This window comes from Rhea pennata, chromosome 2, assembly GCF_028389875.1.
Source record: "Rhea pennata isolate bPtePen1 chromosome 2, bPtePen1.pri, whole genome shotgun sequence".
Taxonomy (NCBI): Eukaryota; Metazoa; Chordata; class Aves; order Rheiformes; family Rheidae; genus Rhea; species Rhea pennata.
Genome location: NC_084664.1, coordinates 118,781,629 through 118,792,581, shown reverse-complemented (window position 1 = coordinate 118,792,581; position 10,953 = coordinate 118,781,629).

Sequence of the window (10,953 nt, the reverse complement as noted above, 5' to 3'; positions counted from 1 at the left end):
CTCTGTCCCCTCATCCAGGTCACTGATGAAGAAGTTGAGCGAGATGGGACCCAGGACTGGCCCCTGGGGAACTCCACTAGCCACAGGCCTCCAACCAGACTCCACACCACTGGTGCCGACCCTCTGATCTCTGCCTTTCAGGCAGTTCTCAATCCACTTCACTGTCCACTCGTCTAACCCACATTTCCTGATCTTATCTAGGAGGATGTTATGGGAGACAGTTTCAAATATGTCTACAAGTGATAGCATACACTAAATATTTGAGGTGCATGCTCCACAGCTGTTATGATACCAAACCTGATTTTAGAAGATTGACAATATTTAACATCTTGACATGACAAGGAGCATGGGAAAAGAAACTACACAAATGTGATAGAAAATTAAGCTTAAAAGTGTGTATGTGTGTATGAAATATATTTAAGTATATTGAAAGGACACAGTAAGAAATAGGGGACGATATAATGCTGCTTCAGAAGGAAAACAAACCTGTTCTTTTTCAAAATGAGTGGCTGCTACGGAATCTGTGAAATAAATGTGCTTCAGACTTTTTACCATGCAGAGACAGTTCAAGAAAGTGAGAATGAATTGATATCTATGACATCAATTTAAAAGATACAAACCAAAAATAATATTATCCATCTAGTCTCTCTAGTCAATAAAACATGAGCTCTCTTGAGCTCCCTGTAGTCCAGGTATATTTGATTTGCTCAACTTAACATAAAAATTGTCTCCACACACCAGCAACCCACAACAGGGAGGAGTTTGAATAACTATAGACACAAATAAAAAAATTATTTAAGAAATGAACATCTTTCTTCCCTAAACATAGATCAATGTCATCCTTATGCCTGGTTTTCCTTATGTTAGCAACAGTGGCATTACAAGAAACAAACATTTGTGCCTCAGTGAGGGTTTTGGGAGTAGGAGATATCTAGCTGAAAGACAATGTGAGAAAGTACTAGAAAATACAAAGGGAGATGAGTGATATAAGAACAAAGTCATCGGAGTAGAAGTTACAGTCTGAAGTTTGATCTGAGCTGAGCCAAATGCTTCCTAAATGACTTCAAAATGTGACATTTGTTCTGGGCTTTAGAAGCACAGCATTCTTGTGCAGAGGCACCTCGCTGAGAGAGTGAGGCTGAAAACTGGAGAAATTTAAGAACCAAATGGGAGGAAGGTGCTCTTGGGGAAGAAGGAGCAGCACAGGTGGATTTAGTTGCTCATTGTTTCAACCAGGCATATGGTCCCCTTATTTTTGAATTCAGTTCTTAACCAGTCTGGAAAGGGACAAATGCTTTTGCTAGCATTCCCTTTGCATGTGGTCTTTCCATTAGTGCCCAAGAGCCAGTTGTGAACTGCTCTTCATTGAACTGTACTTCGGTTTCCTCATCTGCTAAATGAGGACTATAAGGTCTGAAAAGCAAAATGTTCTTAAATAAAAGGTATTTTCTGAACATACTGTAGAGTTCAGAACGAAATAAAACGAGATGACCACACCAGAAAAATGTAGTTTCTCCACCGAAGATATGTGAAGATGCCAAATGTATGTCATAACAGGCTCTTTGGGTCTATTCTTGAATCATTGTAGTAGTACAGATGTCTATGAAAAAAAATCCTAAAACCTTAATCTAAAGGTCTGTCAAGTTTTGATGTAAACAGCTATATTTTAGCCAACATATGAGAATATACTCTAACGGAAGAAAGCATGTGCTACCAGAACCCATAACTGACCTCTAGCCCAATAAAATGAATCAAGGATATCTCAAGGTACTACAAGTATTAATATTTAGCAGAACCTATTTTGCTTGAGATAAAGGTCAGGAATTCATTTACAATACCATTATCACAAATGTAAAATCTTACATGGATGGAGACTCAAATAGTAGCCGGCTGCTATATGTTGCTACAGCAACCTGTAAAGGTTGAAAACTAGGCTCAATGAAGTCGAAAGTCAGGAAGCTGAAGTTAGAACAGATTTCATTGTTCGTTTTATGTTATTCTGCTAGACTAGTTTATTCCAGCTATTTTAAACACAATAAAACTGAATGTGGTTCATTTATCTGTGTATGATTTACTACAGGAACATTAATTATTTAATGTATTAAACTGTATTTTCTTATATACAAGCTGTGGTAACTTGTTTTCTGATTTTAAAAGAAGAATGTAAGTTTTTATTAATATATTAGCAAATCAGTAATGACTAAGTTACATGGCCTGTAATTACAAAATTCAGATATGGGAATAATAAATTAGCTAGCTGTTCAGTGAATACTGACGTTGAATGCCGGTACATAAAATAGAGAACATTTTGCCTTTGGAGTCTGTGACTTTTTTGATATTTAGAAAATTAAGTAGTTCTCATGTTCATTTGCGGACAAAGACCTGCTCCAGTAAAGAGAGAAAGGAATTTTTTTTTTTTTTTACAGATGTATTTGACTGGCAGAAGGTCTCTTTTCAGCCTAATAAGAAATAACTATTTTGAAAACAATTTTTACAGTTTGACACATTTTAACATTTTTAGAGAGATAGTCTTTACTGAGGTCTAATTAATTCAGTTAGCTAAAATTCTGGTGAATTTAGAATTATATTGTTACCTGAACAACAGATGTTTTTTTTTTCTTAATAGCTCTAAAAATCACATTTCCACAAACACTTCAGAAGTTCCTCAAACATACTTATTTTTAATTAGGATGTTGTCTAGAAAAATGTGGCTCATCACAATCTTAGATTTTTTTTTCCAGTTATAATGAATACTGTTAATAGACAGTGTGTATTGAAAGCATGGTAGAATGACTTTGAGTCCCTTCTTTTCTTCAAGAGTTACTTTTCAGGTAGTTGCTCAGTTCTCATTTGCTTTTGTTTTTCACAGTGTAATTATTAAACATGACTCAATAATCCGCCATATTGTCATTGACCATTTTTTCCTGTCTTCTCTATTTCCATGGAACAGAGCACAACAACTTTTGCATCTGTCTTTTTATTCATTAGTCAGCTAGGAAGGGATATCAATGACTCCTCACTATTCTCTGTGTTTATCCATTGTCTAAATTATGATTGATGTTTTCTATAATCAAATAACTTTTGAATAATTTTTTTTGCTGCTTTCTGAAATCTGACATTTGTCCCTCTGTCTCAGACAAGTTATAAAGGAAACGCAAAAAGCTAATGAAGCAGCAGACAAATGAATAAGAGTATGGAATGCATATTAACAATGAATAAAAGCATTAAGTTATAATAGTAGGAAAAGAGATGTATAAAAGAATATAAACATATAAAAACATTAGAAAAGTCACTTGGTAAACTTTTCAGGTCCTGATTATTTTTGTTTTTGTAGCCCTTGATTGCTTTCAACAGTGTCTGTGTTTCTTACTTCCACGTTTAATATTTAATTTTCTTTTAACATTTCCTCTAAAATCCATACCTTATCATTACTGGTATATGACTGAGAATATTCAGTGCCTTCAGTACAGATCTCATTTTCAAAACCTATTTCACATCCAGAAGACAGTTGCTTAATGTTTTGAGGTACAGGTGTATACATGTATGTGTACTATATATATATGTATATATATATACAGAAATATATAAAATCCTCCTGTAAAAGCCATAAGATAATGCTATGTAATGTAAAAAATTTTATATACTTTATATATTGCATTTTCCAGAAAATCTTATTAAAAAACTTTGCATTTTGTTTCTTCTAAAATGAAGAAAATCATTTAAAATTTTGTCAATGTCAATGTTACTAAAGTTGTTCATGTCAAATCACCTGAAATTAGAACTTCAATTTTTTCTTGAGAGCAGGTTTAAATGGTTGACTTAAAACATACATATCAAGACACTGTCTCCCATAACATCCTCACAGACAAGATGGTAAAGTGTAGGGTAGATAAATGGACAGTGAGGTGGACTGAAAACTGGTTGAACTGCTGGGCTCAGTGGGTTGCAATCAACACCATTAAGTTCACTTGCAGGCCAGTCACCAGCAGTGTGCTTTTGCATACTCCTATACTGGTAGGAGTGTCTGATACACCAGAAGGCTATGCTGCCATTCAGAGGCACCTCAACAGGCTGGAGAGATGAGCAGAGGAACCTCATAGAGTTCAACAAAGGGAGAAACTGAGTCCAGTAAGTGGGGAGGAGTAACCCCTTGCACCAGTACAGGCTGAGGTCTGAGCAGCTGGAGAGCAGCTTTGCAGAGAAGGGCCTGAGGGTCCTGGTGGACAATAAGTTAACCAAGCAATGTGACCAAGAAGGCCAATGGTATCCTGGAGCACATTAAGAAAAGCGCTGCAGCAGGTTGAGAGAGGTGATCCTTCCCCTCTGCTCAACCCTGGTGAGGCCACATCTAGAGTGCTGTGTCCAGTTCTGGGCTCCCCGATACAAAAAGGACATGGCCATTCAGGAGCGAGTTGAGTGAAGGGCCACAAAGATGGACTGGGGCATATGAGAGGCTGAAAGAGTAGGGCTGTTCAGCACTAGAACAGCCCTCGAGAAGAGAAGGTTCCAGGGATCTGATCAATATGTACAAATTCCTAGTGGGAGGATATAAAGAAAACAGAGACTCAGTAGTGCTCAGTGGTAGGACAAGAGGCAACAGGTACAAACTGAACAGAAAACAAAAGGAAACACTTATTCACTGTGAGGGTGGTCAGACCCTGGAACAGGTTTCCCAGGGAGGTTGTAGAGTCTCCATCATTGGAGATATATTTAAACTGTCCCAATTAGACACAGTTCTGGGCAACATGATCTAGCTGACATTGCAAATGGGTTGGACAAGGTGATCCCCAGAGGTCCCTTCCAAAGAACTAGTCTGTGATTTTGCATTTTTGTGAAAACAAGCCAGCTCCTATAAAACAATCTAATGATGATTTATATTATTATCTCTGCGATATTCGGGCCACCTTCAAAATGAGATTCTGTATTTATGGAAAATGTGCAAAAGTATGTGATACATTAATCAAAGATAGTCAAAACTCTAAGAAAGAAAGGATGAAAAAAAACCATCAAAAGAGAGTGGAAGAATGCCACACTGACCTTAAAGGCAGTACAAGTGGTGAGCATTTGCTTTTTTGACTATTATTAATTATTAACTTATTTTCAACCTGAATATAAATTCATTCTCCAGATGAGATAGATTTAGAGCTGCCTGAACCACCTTCTCGGCAATTATTTGAATCCTTTGACAGTAGTGGCTTAATCCCGTATTTGTTCAACAATACTAGAGAACAGTGACAAATTCAGCTAAATTGGTCTAGTGTATGAAAGATTTTTCTGTTTTTCTAAAAACAGATTTCTAAAAATCCTCTTCACACTATATTTTTGTCTTCAAAATTATACATACTGAGGTTATTGCTTTACTTTTAAATTCTTCATATGATTCTTGCATGAGTAGCCTTTAATTAAAAATATCTGGTTTTATATAGTTAAATCTGTAGGATAATACCTTCTATAATGAGTAAACCTTTATAGTGGATGTAGAAAGCAATTCTCATAGTACAGATCGTGTCTCCTCTCCATTTCCATTCTCAAGTAGCTTTTTGTCTAGTGTGGGTCATTTGACTTCAGCAACTATAATTTTCACTCATTAACCATTTGATTAGTCTTCCTGCTAATTTAAAATGATTCTTTGAGTAAATAAATTAATAATAAAGAAAAGATATTATATCATTGCAAGCTAGGCACAAATTGACCAAGAGTTTTATAAAAACTACTTTCTTTGCTGTGTTGCAACTTTGGTTTAATTTTTTCAGCCATTTTAACCTCCACCAATTTTTTAAACTAGGGCATTTTTTCTCTAGAGCAAGCAAACTAATAGAGTATATTGAGGAATAGCATAAAAGGACACCTGTGCAGTAATGAGATAACAGAAGATCTCCCAAATGAATATAGAAAAGGAACATATTGCCTAACTAACCTCTTTACCTTTTTGAAAGAGATAAGAAATGATGACAATGGTAGCTGAGATGAGAGAATTTTCTGGGATTTTCTTAATCCTTTGGTAAATTATAGGAACACATATTACTTTGCTTTGGCAGAGGGAAAGAGTACAAAGGGTAAAAAGTTGGTTTAAAATATCATTTAAGGACCTTTTGGTACCAATAGGAAAATCACACTGTTCACTACTTAAGATCAAAGTAGGGAGTGGTAAGTAAATGGAAGGAATATACCAAATACATGATAGAAAGTCACTGTTCAACCCTAACTATATAAGTATTCCTCAGCAAAAAACTCAGTTAACAACTTGTTGGATTTTCTGATGATTCAGAACTTTGAGAAAATAGTTAATGAAGAGCGTATTCATCAAAAGGGAGTTCAGGCAGATAAGATTCAACTGTATAATTGGCTTCAGAAATGGCAAATGAAATCTAATATTGAAGAACATAAGGTATCACACATACAATTACAATAGTATAATAGCAGAGAATGAACAGGACTGCACTGAAGCAGGAGACTTTGAAAAGTGTCTGTAAATTAAAATGTATTGCAAAGGCTAAGCCTAAAAATTGTAAGGAATACTTGGCTGTAGCTGATGTAGACCATGCTTACACGCAATAGTAGTGAATACCCTGCTGTTTTTCACAAAATGAAAATGATTGTTAGAGAAGAATCAAATGCCAATTCCAGTGCTGTAGTATAAAGATTAATACAATTTGGTAGTACAGAGATTTGATTCAGATCTCTTATGCAATAATACTCTAAATTTTAGGAGCCTAGGATGAAATCTTGACATTTAAGATGGTCAGGGGTATTGGAAGTCTTAATTCTGATGCAGTAATACAAAACTAAAACAAACAGGCCGCTAATTTGTAATTTCCTCATTTCAGTGAAGTCCATGCAAAATTTAAAGGTTCCAAATGATGATGTCATGTTATCATACTATGCTACTTTTTTTTTAATTTTGCCTTTAAGAGAAAACCTTTGAGGCTATCCTCTCTAAAGATTCCTTAGTTCTCACAAGACATCATGGTTTTATCAGAGGCTTGTTTGTTTTATCAATATTTCAGAGTTTTTCAGGGATCTGCTCTTGAATTTAGGGGAAGAAATTGAACTTGACATGGTAACTCATGTATCAAAAATAACAAGGTATACTTGCTTCATCATGGATGTACCTGGTCAGCATTTTTCCTGTTTTCTTTGGCTGAATTGTAGAAGTTGAATCATAGGGAATTATATTCTGTATTTCCTACACATTCCAAAAGTACATTCCAAAAGCATATAGACTGATGAATTTATTGTCAAGATCTTTATAATCATGTTAAAAAATTTCTAATCTTTTCTACTTTACATGCATACACATCATTACCATTTATTACATTTGTTCTGTTCATGTTTTAGTGAGGGTTTTGTTATGTGTGTTTACATAATACATTTTTAAGTTAGGTATCTTTAAAGTATCTTTCTAAAATGATTATTTGCACATTCCTGAAGTTTATACATTAAATAATTACTAAAATGTTTATGTATAGTAAAATCCAAGGTTTCCAGGAGAAATAGAGTCGTTCCTCTAGGAAGACCTTGTTGAGATCAAATTATAGTGTGTTTAATCTGTTAATTGTAGAATATCAGTACCAGGATCTGCGGAGTTTTCATGGCTAACATCTTTGCAATGTAATGAAATGGAATGAGGAAATATTTCAACACTCTTTGAGTCCTTATTTCAGAAGAAAGTGTAGATGATGTATGACTAAATTATTGGAATTGTACCACACATAATAAACTAAATCGTCTCAAGGCAGGAAAAAGAAAACAAACTCTCCAGATAGCCTTCTTTATCCACATGTTAAAAGATTATTTATGACTGAAATCTGGAATTGTTTTGGGATGTCCTACAGAATGGAAAAAGATAGGTCCTTTGTCAAGGAAGGCATTTGCTTGAAGCTTTGCGCTATAGAGATCTGCTGCAAGTTAGGGCTATAGAAGGATTATTTTTCTAGAAATATATGTCTGTCCAGCAGTATTTTACATAAAGCAAAAAGGATAAAGGGGTAAAAGTATTAGTTTTCTTTTCTGTTTGAAAAATCAATATAGCTATTGTTTTAACCTGGTCAAGTAAACTCATTTTCAGTCTCGGTGGGTTCAAATAAAACCTATAAAATCAGTTACATCTATAAACAATGATAATGACAGATCATCCTTCTGGTTCCTGTAATGCTCTCACCCGACAGACTGCATTTCCCCCAGGGTATGTGGAATTCTAATAAAAGATTTCACAGGTTAAAGCAATGAGTATTACTGTTTTTTAAGGAAAGAAAATTGTGGAAATCCTATTTCTGGATACTTGCTGGCTAGGCTGAGCCAACCCTAAAATTGCTAATGGAGTGATTTGAAAGCACCCTAGACTTTCTATCAGCTAGGATGATTGCTTTCAAAATTACTTTCAGTGAAGGAACACATCTTCCATATATCTATCATCTTTTTGGTCCATGCAAGAAAATCATTGTGCCAAATAACCTCTGTGTGTATGCATGTGTATGTGCACGTGTGTGTGTACATGTGAGTATGGGCACATGCACATGCATATATACTTTTGTGTGCATGCACACATACATGCAAGTATATATGTACATATAAACATAAATATGTCTGTGCCTGCTTGTGTATACAAATATATATATATATATATATTTTCATCTGAAATTACTCCTCACCTTGCCTGATGCTCTCTAAAGATTCTGGAAGAAAGTCCTAGAAGGCAAGTAGTAGATTGCTATAGCCTTCCAACAACAGAAATACTGAAATTATAGAATTGTAGTATCAGTCACCAATCAGAGAAGGAATAACTCTGAGAGGCTTTGATTTTTCTAGAAAACAGGCATATATGGGCTTTAAAGCAGTTATAAAAGAACTATATGTGATCTGATGCATGCTATAGCTGAATGTCAAGAGCTGTGCTGGCTCTAATTCTTGTGATTAAATGGCTTCAGCAGTGTGAGGTGGGTAGAGTATCAATACCAGGGAGATCCATGACATCACTAGAATGAATACAGGAATAGGGAGAACCTTTTCTAAAAATTGTCTTACTACACAAAATAATAAAATTTGGTGGGAAGAAGTCATATGAGACTCCTCAGGATCGATTAAAACTTTTCACTGAAACAGCAAAGACCTAAAAAAATATTCTAGGTTGAGAATTTTCAATTAGTTTTTCACTACAAATTTATCACTGGCAAAACCTAAAAGAGAGTCAGTTGAAAAATAATCCCTCCCTGAATCGGAGTGGATTAAGTCTTTTAAAGGAATTGAAATGTCTTCTGACTGAGAAGGATAGATCTCTGCCTCAACTCACCAGAGCAAAATGCCTTAACAAGAAATTTAATCTTACTGTTATCAAACATTCTTGAGTTATTTGTTGATTTCCTGCCTTGTAAGTAGAGTGGATTGAATAATGGAATTTTCATTGGCAAATTCAAAGTGATGACTTTCTACAAAACAGAATGTTTAATTTGAAGTGAAATACTGTATTCTAATACAGTAAGACTAAAAAATAAGACTAAAAAAAAGATAATATAGACAATGTGCTGGATAAGTTAAGGGGATTTTGCACAAGTAACAACTATAAAGTGCTGTAGTGCTGTATATAGTTCAGTCTAAAAATTCTCTTTTGGAGTTATAGTTTTGATTTTTTTTTCTTGAAATTTTAATATTTCTAAAACTGCTGGTTCAGATCAGTCTCATTAGCATTTAAAGTAGAAGTAATTATTTGCTTACATTTATTTTTCTAGCCTCTATACAAAATTCAGGAATATATTTCTATCTGCTGTTTGAGGATGTCTTTGTAAGAGGTGTGATGACTAGTTTTTATTCGTATCAAATTGTTAACCATGATCAGCAATATTTCATCTCCAAAGAACAGCATAGTTTCAAATTTAATATAGCCAAAATGATTTGCAAAGTATTTCTGTAAACTACAAGGATTCTAAAGGGTTATTATGCCAGCTGAACTTGATGTCATATTCTCCATCTGCTATGGCAGATGCTCCATTCCAATATGAATATTAAAATCATTCTGAAAACAATTTTCATAATTGTAAGAAACATTCAGAACATGAAAGGAAGGTGCTACAGTTTTTTGATGGTGTGTATAGTATTGTTACATATCTCACAGTAAATGTAAGAGTAACACATTACAGATGCTTTTTAAGACTGGTGGAAGTTAGCTGTTGACAACTGTATTCTTAATACTACTTTTAGCACACAGTTTTCCATTCAACCTACAATACAATATCTTGAAGTAAAATACGCTATAATCACTACTTTTATTTGGAATTCTGACATGTCTGTTGCATCACCTGAAGTGTCTTTGTGTTAAAATAAGCAGTCATAAACCCGTTCTTAAATTAGTTCAAAAAATAGGGGGAGAGTACACAGGAAACCTTCCACTTCTTGCACTGAGTACAAAAGACATCTATAGCCTGGAAAGCACAGAATGTAAGAAATACTCGGCACAATATGCCTAACCAAACAATGAGTCTAAGATATACTTTTATAACATTCAGTAATGATCTACTCATAATTCACACAAGGGCCCGTGCATTAGAATGCTACATATTGTAGCTAACATTGTTCAGAAGATATCTAAAATTGATTTTTATAAAGTGCTGAAATGACATACTAATTTATGGCATCAATGAACTCTGAAAAACAAAGCTAAGCAAATAAAAAAGGATTTAATGTGCCTTTTTTGTTACATTTTATTATAATTACTGATATCAAGGGGAAAAATGAGAAGAAACGAGCTTGGATTTCTGATATTTTTATAATACCTATTTGCATCCATGTTTTAGAAAAAATACACTTTTTGAAGTTCTTTCAAGGGTAAAGTACCTTCTAGAGTTATGCCTTTCAAGAGACCATTTTCTATGCACATATCTTTGCAAATATCTACTGATACATTAACCTTGCCTAGAGAGTTTACAGACTCGCCTTTCTTGGAGTTATTCAAAAGCTGTC